Here is an 18,385-nt window from a genome sequence, read left to right on the forward strand (position 1 = left end):
TCGGCGGCAATTCGGCGGCTGTCCTCTGCTCCGAGAGGGAGCGAGGGACCCGCCGCCGAATTGCCGCGGAAGAGCCGGATATGCCGTCCCTCTCTGTTGGCCGCCCCAAGCACCTGCTTGCTGGGCTGGTGCCTGGAGCCAGCCCTGCTGAGAATAAGTGTATTCTAAACTGTTTTTGTTTATATTTAGGGCTCAATCTCACCAAGATTGGCAAAACATGGGACAGGACTGGGCTCTTAATGAGATAGATAGATAGGATAGATAGATATTGCTACAAAGTGTGTGTATGAACTTCCATCACCTGGATTGATTGGTATTCAGCTGTCGTTAAGACTGCGCCGATCACAACACGTCCACCATTCTTCTCGCATTCTTGCCTTTCTTCTCCATGTTCGTCCAAAATGTTTTACAATGTCATCTTCCCATCTTCTTGGAGGCTGACCAGGTGGTCTTTTCTGTTCTCGCGTGTACCACTCAGTAATGAGTGCAGTCCACCTATTGTCCGTGAACCGCCCTATGTGGCCTGCCCATCGTATCTTAATATATCTGCTTTCCATGACAATATCTTTCACACCGCTGTGTTCTCTAATCATTTCATTTGCGATATGATCCAGAAGGGAAATTCCCAACATAGCTCTTTCCATTGCCCTTTCAGCTACCGACAGCCGCTGTTCTTCTCTCTTCGTCAGTGCGCACGTTTCACTGCCATACAGCATGGCTGGCAGCACTGTTGAATGGAAGATATTTGTACGTGTGGTCTTGTCGATTTTTCCTTTGAGGATGTCCTTGATGGAATTAAACGCACACCATCCTGCCCGAATCCTTCGCGAGAGTTCTCCGTTCATGTCTTGGCGCATATTAACTTCTTGGCCCAAATATATGTACTGTTCCACTTTTTCAATTTCTTCTCCGGTTACTGTTATTCGGGCTTTTCATAAGACGTCTGATCACATGTATTTCGTTTTGCAACGGTTCATTTTCAGACCGACCAGACTGCTTTTCTTGTTGAGTCTTCGTAGCATGCTCTGCAGTTGGTTGGTGCTTTCGGCAATTAGTACGATGTCGTCCACGAATCTGAGATGAGATAATCGTTCTCCATTTATAATAACACCACTCCTCCAATTGATCTTGTTCATAACCATTTCAAGGCAGGCGGTAAATAGTTTTGATGAAATCGTATCTCCTTGCTTTACGTCTTTCTCGATTGGAATGCGGAGGGGAGTTTCGAGGAGAGTAACGTCTGTTGTACATCCAGTATTCGCTTCCTTCAACAAACTGATGTACTGCGTGTTAATGCCCTGCTCTGCGAACGCCTTTAATATTGCGTTGAACTTAACGCTATCGAAGGCCTTTTCATAGTCGACGAAAGCAATGCACAACGGGAGTTTGTATTCCCTCGCCCTTTCTAGGAGCTGGCTAAGGGTAAACATATGGTCGATCGTGCTGAAATTTCTTCGAAACCCTGCCTGCTCTCTTGGCTGTTGTTCATGCAGACTCTGCGAGAGTTGATTTGTTATCACCTTTGTAAAGAGTTTATAGATATGAGAAAGCAGGCATATAGGGTGATAGTTCTTAAGATTTTCTCGATCCCCCATCTTGTACAGCAAGATGATATTCGACTCCTTCCAGCTTGATGATGAACTTCCATAGGCAACTCATTCTGGGCAAAATCCTCACCCAATTGAAGTCAATGGCAAAACTCCAATGTGACTTCAGTGGGGCCAGGAACTCATCCTCCAAATTTAAAAACCTTTTCCTACTATTTCCAACAATGAGTTTGACACGAGATTATGATGCTAGCAGACCAGGTGCCAGCTCCTTCCAGGAACCCTAGGCCTCATTGAACACTGACAAATGCACATCTGGAAACCAGTCTGGCTCACCTATGTGTTAGTATTGTTAAAATAAATAATGTGTTTAGACTTTATGAAATGCTTGTATGTTTCTGCATGTATTAATTTTACTTATAATAACTGTATCCCATGTTATAAGGTAACATTTAAGGGTTTACTCTGTAACTATACAAATGTTTGCTAAGACTGTAAACCCCCACAGTTGGGGAGAAGCATTACCGAGTGTGACATGCTAGTTTACCACAAGATGTGTCATCTTCTCCCTAACAGAAGAAGGCCTACAGACACCTGACAAGCCATTGTGAAACATCAGTAGTCAAAATACTTTGTGGATGGATTCCCGCACACCCATGAAGACGGTACGTGCACAAGCCCTCTCATCCCATCACAGCTTCAACTCTGGGGGAAAGGCATAAAATCCCTGTCAAGGAGGAATTGTTATCACTATGCTGCTTGGAATTCAGAGAGGGCAATATTTCATAAGCAAGGTATCCCCAAGCTGCTTGGTTTGGGTTAGCCATAAGGACATATAGAGCTTGCATACGATAGCAGCTACCTTTTGGAGACTAAGACTGTATCTCGTTCATGTGCATATGTTTACCTGCTTTAACCTTGCAAATATCTCTCATTTCTTTTTCTTAGTTAGCAAATGTTTAGTTAGAATTACAGGATTGGCTACAAGAGTTGTCTTTGATTTGAGATCTGAGGTACAATTGCCCTTGGGTAAGTGACTGGTCCTTTGGGACTGGGTGCAACCTGAATATTGTTGTGATTTTTGGTGTAAGGGACCATCTATCAAAAGCAGTCTTGCCTGGGTGGCAATATAGACTAGAGTGCCCAGGAGGACTGTCTGTGACTCCATGTTAAGGCTGTTATAGTGCTTTAGGAGTTCACACACTTGTTACTTGGTTGGTGAAATCTAATTATAGAACATACAACCAAGGATTTGTGCCCTGTTTCTTGACAGTCTGCCCTGAGGTTGGTACTCACACACATGAGCTACTCTAGACTTCCTGACAGACAATGCAAAAAAAAAAAAAAAAAAAAGAATGGGAGTACAGTATGTTACATTGGTGAAACTGAATAGAAACTAAAAAAAAATAGAATTAATATATCTAAATTTACCACTAGAAAATGCAGAATTTATTTCTACAGACTGCAGTTCGCATCTGATTTAACAATCTGACATTTAAGAAAGCTTAATTCAGACTGGAACAGGTGTAGAGAAAGGCTACTAGGATGATCAGAGAAATGGAAAACCTGTCTTATGGGGGAAAACACAAAGAGCTTGGCTTGTTTAGTCTAAACAAATGAAGACTGAGGGGAGATATGACTGCTCTCTATAAATACATCAGATAGATAAATACCAGGGAGAAAGGAGTCATTTAAGTTAAGTGCCAATGTTGACACAAGAACAAATGGCTATAAACTGGCCATCAACAAGTTTAAGCTTAAAATTAGATGAAGGTTTCTAACCATCAGAGTGAAGTTCTTGAACAGCCTTCCATGGGGAGTAGTGGGAGCAAAAAACCTAACCGGCCTCAAGACTGAGCTTGATAAGCTTAGGGAGGGAATGGTATGAAGAGACTGCCTACAATGGCACGTGGCCCATCTGTGACTGCTTCTAGCAAATATCCCCAATGGCCGGAGCTGGGACACTAGATGGGGAAGGCTCTGAGTTACTACAGAGAATTATTTCCCAGGTGTCTGGCTGGTGGGTCTTGCCCACAAGCTCAGGGTCCAACTGATTGCCATATTTGAGGTCAGGAATGAATTTTTCCCCAGGTCAGATTGGCAGAGATCCTGGCAGGGTTTTTTTTTTTTTTTTTTTTTTTTTGTCTTCCTCTGCAGCATGGGACAGTTGCTGGTTTGAACTAGAGTAAATGGTGGATTCTCCATAAATTGAAGTCTTTAAATCATGTTTTGAAGACTTCAGTAACTCAGCCAGAGGTTAGGGGTCTACTATAAGAGTGGGTAGGTGAGGTTCTGTGGCCTGCAATGTGCAGAAGGTCAGACTAGACGGTTCCTTCTGGCCTTAAAGTCTTTGAGTCTATAAGAGGGAATTTTAGATCTTCCAAGAAATAGGACATTTGCGCTCAATGTTCCAGGTTCATTATTCTGTCTAGGTATTTTTGATTGTTTGTTTTCATTGGGCCTGATTTGGACTCCATTTATGCCTGACTTCCACTGAAATAACTCTGTTGGAGTTACAATAGTATAAAACACGTGTGAGCCCAGAATCTGGCTCATTGGTTTGCCAGCACACAACAAATAATCTACACCAACACATTGTGTTCTACAGCAATATTTTTTAAGTATGTTGTCCTTTGTATACTACACACTAGCTCCATTGTAGCTGATGACAAAACCTATTATCTTAAAAGAGACCTAGATCTGGCCCATGCGGTACCCTTGTCAGTGTAAATTCAAACAGAGTAATTAAGAAGAGGACATGTACAAAATATAACCTGACTTTTCTAGAATTCCCCTTTTATTTTTGTCTTTTGGTTGTGTAATATGAATGATCTTGCCATTTAAATTGTACTTTAATTTATTCTAGGCCAAACTCTGATGAAAAAATTCCAACAGTTTCAATGGCAGCAGACTCAGAATGTCTACTTTTATTGCTTGTTGAAGGATATGTGGTTCTGAAGCCATAACACTTTGGGCCATGATCTCATTGGATCTCATAGGCTTAGCAGGGTTGGATTCTTGCCAGCATTTGGATTTGAGATTTCTAGAAAAAGCTACAGTGCTTCAGGAAGCAATGGTGCGTTAGTGCAAGGTGCTCTTTCACCCTGAGTCACTTCTGAAAATAAGCTCTAGCACAGTGCTAAGGAGCACGATATGCTGCTGGCGGGGTCATCTTTCAGATAAAATGTACAACAGAAGTTCTAACCTTTGGGGCATGGAAAGATGCCATGTTATTTTCCCCCAAGGATAAAAGCATTAACTTTGGTGTCCTGGACAAATTTCAACATTGATAATTCTGTCTACCTAAAAAATCACCATCTTTCAAATGGAGCAGTTAATTCTTCAGTGCCTCGCCTTTAAACAAGGTAATGTTGGTGTCATATTTGCTTATACAGAAGTGACTACAGTGAGGTGGTGGATGAGTGACTTTGTACAGACTGTATAGCACTACAGGATCCTTTTGAACTGCAAGTACTATGTATTGCCATAAGATGTTAATATTTTTGAAAAGAGTTTTTCCATGGAGCCCCAAAAGAGATACCATCTTGCTATCACTGTTGTTTTGGACATATTTTTACTTACAGAAAACAAGAGACTGCAAAATAAATTGGAGATTAAAGAAAGGGCTCAGATGACAAATATTAGAGTGATAACATACGGTAGATACCTTTGGAGTAGAAAATAAAGATGAACTTGCAAACAATTGGCTGAAATGCAACATCTATGCTCTTCTTACTGCTTACTCCTGCATCATCACTAATCAGCTCAATATGGGCTAGAGCCGGGGTGGGCAAACTTTTTGGCCCGAGGGCCACATCTGGGTGTGGAAATTGCATGCAGGGCCATAAATGTAGGGCTGAGGCAGGGCGTTGGGGTGCTGGAGGGCCTGCAGGGTGTGGGAGAGGGTGCAGTGTGCAGGAAGGGGCTCGGGGCAAGGGGTTGGGGAAGAGAAGGGGTGCGGGTTGTCTGAGGGGCCTCAGGGAAGGAGGGGGCTCAGGGAGTGGTGCAGGGAGGGCTGCGGAGTGTGGGAGGGAGCTCAGGGCAGGGGGGTTGGGTGCCGGAGGGGTGCAGGGTGAGGCAGGGGGCTCAGAGCAGGGGGTTGGGGTGCGGCAGGGGGCTCAGGGCAAGGAGTTGGGTGAAGGGGTACAGGTGGGGTTCAGGCTCCGGCCCAGCGCCACTTACCTGGAGCGGCTCCGGGGTGGCAGCGGTGCGCACCCGGGCCAGGGCAGGCTCCCTGCTTGCCCTAGCTCTGGCTCCGCACCACTCTGGGAAGCAGCTAGCACTACATCCCTGCGGCCCCTGCGGGAGGAGTGGCAGAGGGCTCTGCACGCTGCCCTTGCCTGTTTCCCATTCCTGGCCAATGGGAACTTCGGGGGAGGTACCCACAGGCAAGGGCAGCGCGCGGAGCCCTCTGCCCCCTCTCTCCCATGGGCCGCGGGGACGTGGTGCCATCCGCTTCTGGGAGCGATGTGGGGCTCATGGCGCCACGGGGGTGGCAAGCCCATGGGCCGGATCCAAAACCCTGAGGTGCCAGATCCAGCCCGCAGGCCATAGCTTGCCCATCCCTGGGCTAGAGTGAAATTGTACAATCTGCTCTGAGTATGCCGACTCAGTCACAGTGCCTTCCCTTAATCCGAGGGAGAAGTAATATCAGTAGCTCCTCTGTGCTGGCTCAGCTGCACTGGCCAGCACGTATGGGGAAACGAGTGGACAAAGTCAAGATTCGATCTATTCCCATTCATGTCCAGAAACCTGCATGGGAAGAGATGTAGCTACCCTGTGGAGACTGCTCCCCCAGCCCACACTGGGACCCAACAGGCCAGGGCCGGCTTTAGGCCAATTCCACCAATTCCCCCGAATCGGGCCCCGCACCTAAGAGAGCCCCGCGCCCAGTGGCAGGGCTGCCGGGGTGGGGGCAAGTGGCCGAGAATCCCTTCCCTGGCTAGAGGCTCCTTTTTAATTTTTACTCACCCGGCAGCGCTCCGGGTCTTCGGCGGCACTTCAGCGGCGGGTCCTTCACTCGCTCTGGGTCTTCGGCAGCACTTTGGCAGCAGGTCCTTCAGTGCCACCAAAGACCCGGAGCGAGTGAAGGACAAACCGCCGAAGACTACGAGTGCCGCCCGGTGAGTACGACCCCCACATGTTTTTTTACGTGTTTTCTTTTTTTTTTTTTTTTTTTCAGGCATCCCTGCCAGGGCCCCGTCAAAACTGTTCGAATCGGGCCCCACACTTCCTAAAGCCGGCTCTCCAACAGGCAGGTAGCCCATGCAGGAGAGAAAGTGAACACTGCATGTTCTCTTACACACACACCATGGGATTGTAGGGCAAATGACAATCTTGTCCTATATTTGAGTAGCTTGGCTGGTTGAGTGACAGTTAAGTTCCATTTGCTAGGATGGCATAGTACAAACAATACAAGAAGTCCCTCAAAAGATTTGATTCCTTCTGTTAAAACAAAAACAGGCTAAAGTCAGGAAATGAAGATGTGGCATCCTATAAGTGTAAATAAGAGCTTGTCGGTTTCTAAGGTAGAGATGGAAGTCAGTTCTGCGGAGGCCATAGAGCACAGATTGTAGAGCATGATGCAACCGCATGAAAGTCAATTGCTGAATCAAGAGCTGCAGTGGGGGTGGGATTCACAGGGCAGGTGGCCATTGCTTACAGAGGAGGTTCCCCCGTTGTGTGCCACCAACATGATAGCTGGCTGCACAGGTCCATGCATTTTAATGCATTTTTCTCTGTACAAGGAGCATACACATTCACCTTCTGCTTCCTGAACTAAGTACCTGATTTGGGCCAGCACAGATGTACGCTATGCTACAAGGCTGATTTGAGGGTAGTTTTTGCTGACTATCCATTTAATCATCTGCAATTATAATACACTGGGTTTAGTGACTTCTGTCATTTACCACCATCAATGTATTTCTGCTCACTAGCCTTTAGGTATGTCTACACAGCTGCTGGGAGTGAGTCCTCAGCCTGGGTTGACAGACTTGCATTAGTGGGCCTCTAGCTGGGACACTAAAAGTAACTGTGTAGCTGTTGCTTTGATGTTCACCTAAGGCTGGAACTCAGGCTCTGAAGCCCCCCCAGGCTTCAGAGCCTGAGCTGTAGCCCAAACCAGAAGGTCCACATGCTATCTTTGCATAGGGTGACCAGATGTCCCGATTCTATAGGGACAGTCCCGATTTTTAGATTTTTTTCTTATATAGGCTCCTATTACCACCCACCCCCCGTCCTGATTTTTCACATTTGCTATCTGGTCACCCTATCTTCGCGTAACCTGCTAAGGCAAGGCTGCGAGACTTGCTCCCAGCAACTGCGTAGACATCCCTTTATGTCTAATCTTCATACAGGGCCAGATCATAGAATATCAGGGTTGGAAGGGACCTCAGGTGGTCATCTAGTCCAACCCCCTGCTCAAAGCAGGACCAATCCCCAGCTAAATCATCCCAGCCAGGGCTTTGTCAAGCCTGACCTTAAAAACATCTAAGAAAGGAGATTCCACCACCTCCCTAGGTAACCCATTCCAGTGTTTCACCACCTTCCTAGTGAAAAAGTTTTTCCTAATACCCAATCTAAACCTTCCCCACTGCAACTTGAGACCATTACTCCTTGTTCTGTCATCTGGTACCACTGAGAACAGTCTAGATCCATCCTCTTTGGAACCCCCTTTCAGGTAGTTGAAAGCAGCTATCAAATCCCCCCTCATTCTTCTCTTCTGCGGACTAAATAATCCCAGTTCCCTCAGCCTCTCCTCATAAATCATGTGCTCCAGCCCCCTAATCATTTTTGTTGCCCTCCGCTGGACTCTTTCCAATTTTTCCACATCCTTCTTGTAGTGTGGGGCCCAAAACTGGACACAGTACTCCAGATGAGGCCTCACCAATGCCGAATAGAGGGGAATGATCACGTCCCTCGATCTCCTATTTATATAGCCCAAAATGCTGTTAGCCTTCTTGGCAACAAGGGCACACTATTGACTCATATCCAGCTTCTTGTCCACCATAACCCCTAGGTCCTTTTCTGCAGAACTGCTGCCTAGCCACTCGGTCCCTAATCTGTAGCAGTGCATGGGATTCTTCCTTCCTTCCTAAGTGCAGGACTCTGCACTTGTCCTTGTTGAACCTCATCAGATTTCTTTTAGCCCAATCCTCTAATTTGTCTAGGTCCCTCTGTATCCTATCCCTACCCTCCAGCGTATCTACCACTCCTCCCAGTTTAGTGTCATCTGCGAACTTGCTGAGGGTGCAATCCACGCCATCCTCCAGATCATTAATAAAGATATTGAACAAAACCGGCCCCAGGACTGACCCTTGGGGCACTCCGCTTGATACCGGCTGCCAACTAGACATGGAGCCGTTGATCACTACCCGTTGAGCCCGACGATCTAGCCAGCTTTCTATCCACCTTATAGTCCATTCATCCAGCCCATACCTCTTTAACTTGCTGGCAAGAATACTGTGGGAGACAGTATCAAAAGCTTTGATAAAGTCAAGGAATAACATATCCACTGCTTTCCCCTCATCCACAAGGCAGTTATCTCATCATATCCTCATATTGTGTAAATCGCCATAGCTCCATGACTTTGCTGGAGCTAATACCAGTTTATACCAGCTGAGAATTTCACCCACAGTATTTTTCATCCCAGGCTTCTTCATTCTGCATATACGAAATGCAGCCATGGAGCAAGTTACGTGGGGGAGTGGAGGGGGTGCAGCCTACGGGCGTCTGCCCCAGCAAGCAGCTCTGAGCACGTACTGCTCTGTCAGTTATCAAAATGGGAGTGTGTATGCAATTCTTTGGATGCAAGTGTGGGACTGGGGGAAGGAGGATTGTATTTAGCCATCCAGCTATCATTGTACGGGGCAAATAAATGTTCAGGTGTCTCAAAAGGACGTTTAGATTTGTTAGGAGACCATTTTTCAATTGCCTGAGGCTGGGACAGGCAGGTGTGTGGTGAGTGCCGAGCCTCAGCTTCTGCCTTTCCCTCAAGCTGGCACCGCAGCTGGTTTGCCAGACCACATTTATTTGAGGTTACTCATTCCTTTGTGCTGCTTGATTTCCCTTTGCAGATCTGAGGAATGATCATTCTCTTAACACCCAACCTGTGACATGATGTGGGTGGAACCGTATGGACGTTTTGAATTTTTGCCAGGATCAGTGTGTGGTGTGATGTCTTCCGCAGTTACACCAGCTTGGGGCAGCTTTATTTTCTGCCAGGCATTAGACATCAACCTACTTCTAGCTTGCACTAGCACTGACCCACCGTATGTCCATCTCATCCCACATGCCCCCTATTATTTAGGTAATGATGAACATTTCACCGTTTTTCCTCAGCCCCTACAAGAGGTTCCCCCACCTACAACTTGCTCCAGTTACACCTACTTAGGTGTGTTCTGAATCCCCTACAGGCATATCTTACATCTCAGGCTACACCCATAATACCTATTACATTGCCATATACTAGCATGGTGACTTTCATCCACAGTTTCAAAAACTCTGAATTTTGACCACTGAATAGTTGGAACTTTCTAAGTCTGTTCCTGAAGTCCTTATCGAGGCAGGACTCCCATTGGGCTGCAAATCTGGGGCCTGTCAATCTATGTTTAGGGGTTTAACTTTAAAATGATCACCAGAAAAAATTAGGCTAATTATCACCTGGCTGCTACAGCAACAGGTGCTAGATAAATGGATATCAGAGAAAAAAATTCAAAACAGTAAAGTCTGTGAAGATGGAGAAATAATCTCCCAAGAAAAGTGGTGGAAGCCTCGTAAATTGAATAATTTCCAAGTAAATTTGCCAAAGCACTTGAGAACATCCTATAGGTAGCAATTGTACATTGGTAGGAAAATGGATAAAATTATGATGATTTTATGTCTCCTGCACATAGATGTTAACATAAAAATGCAAGTGTACTTTTCAGATCCCAAGTCAATCGATAATAGGATTTAAGATTTGCTAGCATAAAGTCAGATTATCTCCTGTGTAATGTATATGTGCTGATTAGACATTTTGTTCCCTTTTTTAGTGGGACTTTACTGTTCACAAATGTGATGATTTCAAGACAAAGCAATATCTAACATTACCAGTTGAATACTTTCACAGTTTCAGGGCATTATGGAACTGTAACCGAAATACAACTCCCAGTAGCCAAGATTGTGTTTTTCCTAGGAAAACAAAAGAGGAAGTATTTGATTTTTGTCTTCAATCCTACATAATAATTGTAAGGGTTTAGGCCACAAGCATTCTGATGACATTATTACTGGTTCAAATATCCAGGACATATTAATTTGGTTATACTGTGACACTGTACACCAAATGTCCCACAAGTCATTATCACGTGCTGAAATAAAGCATTGGCAAGAATGAATGGAGTGCAATATAATCAGGGGGGCTTTGTTGTTTTCAGCATCCTAATGAATGACTACATGACATCCACTGGTCTCGGACATGACAGGCATATGGTGTTTATAAATAAATAAAGAGGCTGATGATACAATTACGTTGATACCACTGAATTCAGTAGCTGGTAACATTTGGTAAACTGGCAAGCTGTCTACTCCTAGTGATCCTGACAGAATAAAATAAAATGCCTCAGTAAAAATGATTAATTGCAGGTGATAGCCTTTGGGGCTTCTTCAGTTAAACTATGTTATTGCTTTTCCCAAAAGAAACATTAGACAGCCTTTTAATTCATATCTTCAGATGCATGACTATCAATTATTTAAGTTACACTACGTTATCATCAGCCACAGGTTGGTGCTTTTAATATTAAGGACCTCAGCAACATCAGCAGTATCTAAATTAACTGCCCATGTACTCCATCCCCACCTCCCTCTGTCACTCGCTCTCCCCCACCCTCACTCACTTTCACCAGGCTGGGGCAGGGGTTGGGGTGTGGGAGGAGGTGAGGGCTCCAGCTGGGGTGTGGGCTCTGGGGTGGGGCTGGGGATGAGGGGTTTGGGCTGCTGGAGGGGGCTCAGGGCTGCGGCCGAGGGGCTCAGGGCTGGGGCAGGTGGTTGGGGTGCAGGAGGGGATTCGGCGTACAGGCTCCATCTGGGCAGTCCTTACCTCAGACAGCTCCCAGAAGCGGCCGGCATTTCCCTGCAGCTCCTAGGCAGAAGGGCCAGGGGGCTCTGCATGTTGCCCATGCCCACAGGCACCTCCCCGGCAGCTCCCATTGGCCACAATTCCTGGCCAATGGGAGCTGCATAGCTGGCATGCGAGGCGGGGGCAGTGTGCAGAGCCCCCATGGCCGCCCCTGTGCCAAGGAGTCGGACATGCTGGCCGCTTCTGGGAGCCGTGCGGAGCTAGGTCAGGCAAGGAGCCTGCCTTAGCCCCGCTGCGCCACTGACCAGACTTTTAGTGGCGCAGTCAGCACCAATGCCAAGGTCCCTTTTCAACCAGGCGTTCCGGTCGAAAACCAGACACCTGGCAACCCTACATTTATAAGATGTAAATGAGTGCTGTTTCCTCAAACAAACAACACACAGGGCAGAGGTGCAGGAACAAATTGTATAATGGGGGTGCTGAGAGCCATTGAATCAAACTATAAATGCTTTATATGACAGAAACCACTTCAAGCTGGGGGACGGGGAGGGGGCGGGGGGGCAGGGCAGCACTGAAGTCAGCAGAGTTGAACAGAATGAGCTCAAAAACAGGCTCAATGAATAAAATTTACACTCTGCTGTGAAAGATTTCTCTATTAGGGGGTCTACACAGACACTCTCAGTCGTATCTGGGCTCTGAAACACAAAGAGGACACACTATGCAATATTTGCATTGCACCACTGTTAAGATGTCAGTCTGGGGCCATTTAATCTCCCAAGTATATTGCACACCAAGGACTAAATTCTGCTGTTGTGTCTGTGCAGCCCCATTGATTTCCATTAGCTCGTACAGGTGTAATCAAGAATACAACTTAGCCCCTAAATTACTACTACTATGTCTAATTATTACCCAAGGTATGTAGCCATTGAAGTGAAATTAGAGAATTTCTACTCTTTCCATCCTCTGTATTTCTATCATTGATACTGTTGTTGCTGTTACTTTCTGTAGTACTATGAAAACATGCCATCTCCTTGGTAATAAGAAAGGAAAATCAATGGGAATACAGAGTACATACCAGGTAGAAGAAAGGGAGTCTTGGGAAGCAGAAGCCAGTATCAAAATGGCTACCTCAGGGAGGGAAGGGCTGTGGTTCTGGCAGATTTAAAGGGTCAGTCACAAAAAAGGCATGATGGGAAAAAAGTCCTTTAAGGGCATAACCCTGAAGTGGGAGAGAATAGTCAGGACCAGACAGTCACAAAGAAGAGTGGCCCAGATCCAAAAAGGGACTTAGGCACTGCAACACCCAGCATTGTAGTACCTAATTTTTAAGTGCCTAGAAACTCTCAGGCATAAACTGTGATCCACAAAGCCTGAGTTAGGTGCTTAAGCTCCCTATACAATGAATAGTGAATGACAGGTGTCTTAGCATGTGATCCACAAAAGCTAGCATGCAAGGCAGGGAACCACCTAAACTAGCCAGTGGGAGTGTCCTATCAAGGACAAGAGTTTTTTCTAAGCCCCCTCCCCTCACATGGTGATAGATGCCTAAGTCTAGACTGCTGCAATCCACATCCAGGAACCCTTCTCCTGGAATCAGACGGCCTAGGCACCTAAGCCATTTCTGGTGAGAATGAGTTAGGTATCTGCCTCAGTCCATGCAACACAGACAAAGGAGAAGGTGGTGCTCGCTCCCTATGCTGTAACTTTTACAGTACAGCAGTTAGAGCACTCACCTGGGAGATGGGCAACCCAGGTTCAATTCCCCAGGCTGCTGGAGAAGGAGAAAGATTTGAATGGGGGAGGGGAGTGCTCCTCCCACCTCAGGAGCATGCTCAAACCACTGAGTTATGGGATATTCTGATGTAGCACTCTCTCCTGTTGAAGCTGTTCCACTGAGGTTAACTAAAGAGTCACTGAGCCAGAGAAAGAGATCAAGTGTGTGAGTGATTCTATAATCCAGTGGTTATGTTACCAGGGTGGAAGACCCAGCATCCAGTCTATCTGCTCCAGTAAATGTGCTAGCCCAAACTCAGATTTCTCTCCATAGATGCATAAGATTATAAAGCCAAAAGGGATCATTGTGATCATCTAGTCTGACCTCCTGTATAACAGAGATCTTAAGGCTAAATAGCTTTACAAGTTACATTTGTTTAAACATTAGTATAATACACTGTAGCTTGTATGTGCTTAACTATTCAAACAATTATTATAATCCTTATACTTGTTTCAGAGAAAAATATCTACTTTAATCAACACACAACTAACTAAATATTTAATAGCTGTATTAGACAATCAAATGATAACATGGATTAGGTTTCTGTTTAAAATAAATATACCTTTGTTTACTGGCAATTATGAAAATGAGAGCCACAGATGTCTGCAGAATAAATTATAAAAAAGATGGGCATTAATCAACATTTAGGGTGTTTATTGGTGACTAAATTATTTTCAGTTTTGAATTGATAATGTTAACAAATCAAACTTGTTAAGTTGGCTAAAGGCCTGACAGTGAAAGGGAGGACATTACTCATTGTCTTCCCCCAAAACATAGGTCATGTATGAAATGGGTTCAAAAGTCTAAAACTGACAAGGCTCAATTCTGCCCTTGGATGCATCCCAGCAACCTCTGTGATTTAGTTCACATGATATGAAAGATATTCTGGTGACTCTATAAGAAAACAAGTGCATCTCAAAGGACTGTGTCCTTGCTTAAGAGAAGCCTAAACCCAGCTGAAATTCCCTGTAGAAGAATCCTCATCATGAACAATATCTGACTTAATGCCTAAGCGACCTAATTCTTGCTTATGGAACCAAAGATCCTGGGTTCAAAACCCCTCAGGAAGCCCTTATTGCAGATCTGAAAACTTTAGTATCCCTAAATTAGAAGTCACGGGGTGAAATTTTATGGCCTGAGTTATACTGGTGATCAGAATAGATGATCAGAACAGTCCTTTTCCAATTAAACCCTGTTCAGTTAGAAAATTCCTGTTCAGTTCTATTGCTAGGTGACATTTTTAGGAAGGATGTTGCTGAACTTTTTATGCTAAGTTTCATTATGCACCCAAAGCTAGTGCGTGATTGATGGAAACAGAAAGGCTGATGACAGCCAATGCCTCCGCACCTCATATAAATGCATAAATAATCCATTATGCGAGACCTTGTTAGCTGCAGGAGAGACAAAAATTAAAAAACTACCCCACAAAAATGATCGGGTGGATCTTTGCATGGAAGGCAAGGATAGGAGACAGATGATAAGTCTACCCTGTGATAAAATACCCACAGCACTAAGTCTCAGAGCCTCAGTCCGGTGACTCATGCTCACAGGGCTCAAAACAGCAGTGTAGCTGTTCAAGCTCAACCTGGAACTCAGGCTCTCAGACCCTCCCCCCTTGTGTGGTCTGAAAGCCTGGGCTCCAGCCCAATTCCTCCCAAACATCGACACTGTGATTTTCTAGCCCCGCAGCCTTAGGGTGACCAGCCAGCAAACATGAAAAATCGGGACAGGGGGTGGGAGGTAACAGGAGCCTATATGAGAAAAAGACCCAAAAATCGGGACTGTCCCTATAAAATGGGGACATCTGGTCACCCTACTGAATCCTGTGAGCCTGAGTCAGCTGACATGGGCCCGCCGTGGCTGTGCCAAGGCTCTTTTATTGGAGTGTAGATGTACCCAGAGAGACTGATCTAGTCCTGGGTATAGAAAAAGTTAAAACCTATGCCTGAGTGAGGGGTTTACAACAAATGTGTCCTCTCATGGCAAGAATTACAGAGAAAACAAGAACTAAGCTGGGCTTAGAAGGAAAATGATTGCTTCTCAGGAAAGAGGAAATTATCAGAAGCTTGAACTGCATAGGAAACTGGCCCCCTGTTACTTTTATGTATATTTATTTAGACTTATAATAAAAAGCAACTATGCTATCTTTCTAGGAGCATGCTGAAACAAATATTGTAAAGATAAACCAATGACAATTCTTGAATTCCCCTTGCCCATCGCCCGTCAGAATTAATACATCATCTCCCTCCTTGGATTTACTTACACCTTCCCTGATCGAGACAGGTGCATGAGAGAGAATTCACTTGCTCACAGGCGACCTGGCTTTTGCTTGTCTTGGGTGTTTGGTGAGTGCGGGTTAGCCACTTCCTGTCGTGGATGGTCAGTAGGCCGATTAGAACTTAAAACAGACCATAAACAACTGATCTTTCTAAACATGAGACCATCGACTCAAGAGAGCAAAATATTTAATATAAAAAGTCTTTTATTTTGTGGAAGCTTTTCTGCTTCAGTCATTTCCCCATCGCAGCCCCAAATAATTCACTCTAATAAGACATTTGTTCTGGGTCAAGGCCTCCCTAGTAAAACTATTGTGATCTATTAAAAGAAAAAAAAACAATCCAGTGTGGAATCTGGGAGGGAGCTTTCTGAGCAAGACTTGACATATTTTCCCTGGTGTACTCTGTTTTATTAAACATTATACAATGGAACATATACTGTAAGTGCATATTTCCCCCCATCCCTGTTATATAGCCTTATCAACCAATGGGAGATTGTTCAAATCCTGTACTCATCAAAAGGAATTTTTATCATGCTGTGTAAGTTAATGTGACAGTGTTGCTGAACTTTGTTCCCTTATTAAGCTTAGCCCCTGGTACTTTTCTCTTTGCTTGGTATTTGCAGGTGGTAAATTGAGGCCCTGGTCCTGCAAACACTTACATATATGCTTAACTTTAAGCATGTGCATGAGCAGTCCCATTAACACCATTTTACACCTCACTTATGATTTCAATGGGATAACTCATGTGCTTAAAGCTAAACATGTGCAAGAGTGTTTGCAGAATTGGGGCCCTGGTTGCAAAATAGAGAATGTTGGCTCCACTTCATTGTGTAGCAAGCCTAGGTGACTAACTCAGCTTTGTGGATCACAGTGTAGTTCCTGTGATTTTTCTAAGTGCCTAAAAGTTAAGCTCTGTGCCACTCAGCATTGCAACGCCTAAGTCCGTTCATGGATCCCACTTTATGTCCTCAATTAAGTGGGAAGATTATGAAGACAAGGCTGAATGAGGATCTGTAGGTGCAGACTCCTCCTATCTGAAGGTTCATGGAAATCCATGGAACATGACAAAGGCAGGGCCGTCCCTAGGGGTGTGCAGGGCCAGGACATGGACACTGAGTTTCTATCTACCAGGGGGGTGCTCCCCCTGACTATGCCCAGGTCTTGCCCCTACTCCACCCCTTCCCTCAATGCCCCACCCCAGCCCCGCCTCTTCCCACCCCCACTCCTCCCCCACCCGTTCCTGCCCTCGCCCTGCTTTTTCCCACCCTGCCCCACCTCTTCCCCACCCAGTTCTGCCCTCTCCCCCAAGTGCCCTTGCTCCTCTCCCCCCCCTCCCGATGCTGTGAAACAACTGATCGGTGGTAGGCACTGGGAGGGAGAGGGAGGGGCAGGCAGGAGGCACTGGGGGGAGGGGGAGGCTCCTCCTCACCCCCCCCCACCTGCCCCCAGCCTCACCTCCCCACCCACCTTCTCACAAAGCACGGGACCCTCCAAAGCATGGGGCCTGGGCCCCGATTCGCCATACCCTAGGGATGGCTCTGGATACAGATAAAAAGCACTGTATGTGCACAGCCCCTGAGGCCATGTCATCCCATCAGTTTTTAAGCAGATTTCCCCCTTAGCATTCATAAGGAGTTCTGCTTGAGTTAAAAAAGAGGGTATTACAATAGGGCCCCCATGATTCAAAAATGTCTTCTACAACTTTGGCTTCCAAAGCCTAGGGGGAAAGAACTCAACATACCCAGAAGTCTATCCAATTTGAAATGTACAACTTGAAAAGTTTGGGCATGGGTCTCAGAGCACTAAGTAATGTTCCAAATTGACGTGGAAGCCAAAAGCATACAAAGATAAATATCTAATGCCAGTAACGATCATGTTCCTCTAACTTAAAAGCTGCTAAAAGTTATTTTCTTGCTTTAAAAAAAAATGCTTCCAGGAAGAAATGTTTTATAAACAGGTATATTCAGCCCAAACACAATTTATTTATGATAAGATTGTTAGTTTGTGATTAGGTAAACGTAGACACCATTTTGACTACAGAAGTGTTGCTAGGATTGAGTGGCACTTATAGCAATACAATGTCTCTTCCATAATGCTTTTCAACACACTTTAACCTTCCAGTTCTGTATATCTGTCTATGCTGAGTTTTTCTTGTTTTAAATGTTTTTTATTTCTAACTCAAAAAGAAACAACATAGAATAACTTTGTGTGTGACACTCCTAGAAGTGAAAGGTAGTGCCACAAAGGAACTGCACCTGTCCCTTAAGGTAAATCGTATATTAAGTAATTATAAAAAAATAACATGCATTAGGGACAAACAGATTCCCTATCCAGGAAGTTCATTAATATTTTGAATCAGGAAACAGAGCTATTTGTCGATCGGCTTAAGAACAACCATATTGGGTGAGACCAAAGATCCATCTAGCCCAGTATCCCGTCTTCCAACAGTGGCCAATGCCAGATGCCCCAGAGAAAATGAACACAGCAGGTAATTATCAAGTGATCCATTCCCTGTTGCCCTTTCCCAGCTTCTGGCAAACAGAGGCTAGGGACACCATCCCTGTCCATCCTGGCTAATAGCCATTGATGGACCTGTCCTCCATGAATTTATCTAGTTCTTTTTAACCATGAACACCTGATCACTGGAGAGAGAGGGAAAGAGACTTTTTAAACTGCAGATCATGGACCACAAAAAGTCTGCAGAGCCTTTCTTCTTGATGTGTGGAAGGGAG

The 18,385-nt window shown here is 45.2% G+C and overlaps 1 protein-coding gene across 1 annotated transcript in view; it reads right to left on the bottom strand.

The window, feature by feature from the left end:
* The window catches only part of LOC128831526 (uncharacterized), a 91,825-nt gene that overhangs the window by 72,289 nt on the left and 1,151 nt on the right, over positions 1–18,385 (bottom strand). The gene's annotated exons all lie outside the window — the stretch shown is intronic.

This window comes from Malaclemys terrapin, chromosome 2 (genome assembly GCF_027887155.1).
Source record: "Malaclemys terrapin pileata isolate rMalTer1 chromosome 2, rMalTer1.hap1, whole genome shotgun sequence".
Taxonomy (NCBI): Eukaryota; Metazoa; Chordata; order Testudines; family Emydidae; genus Malaclemys; species Malaclemys terrapin.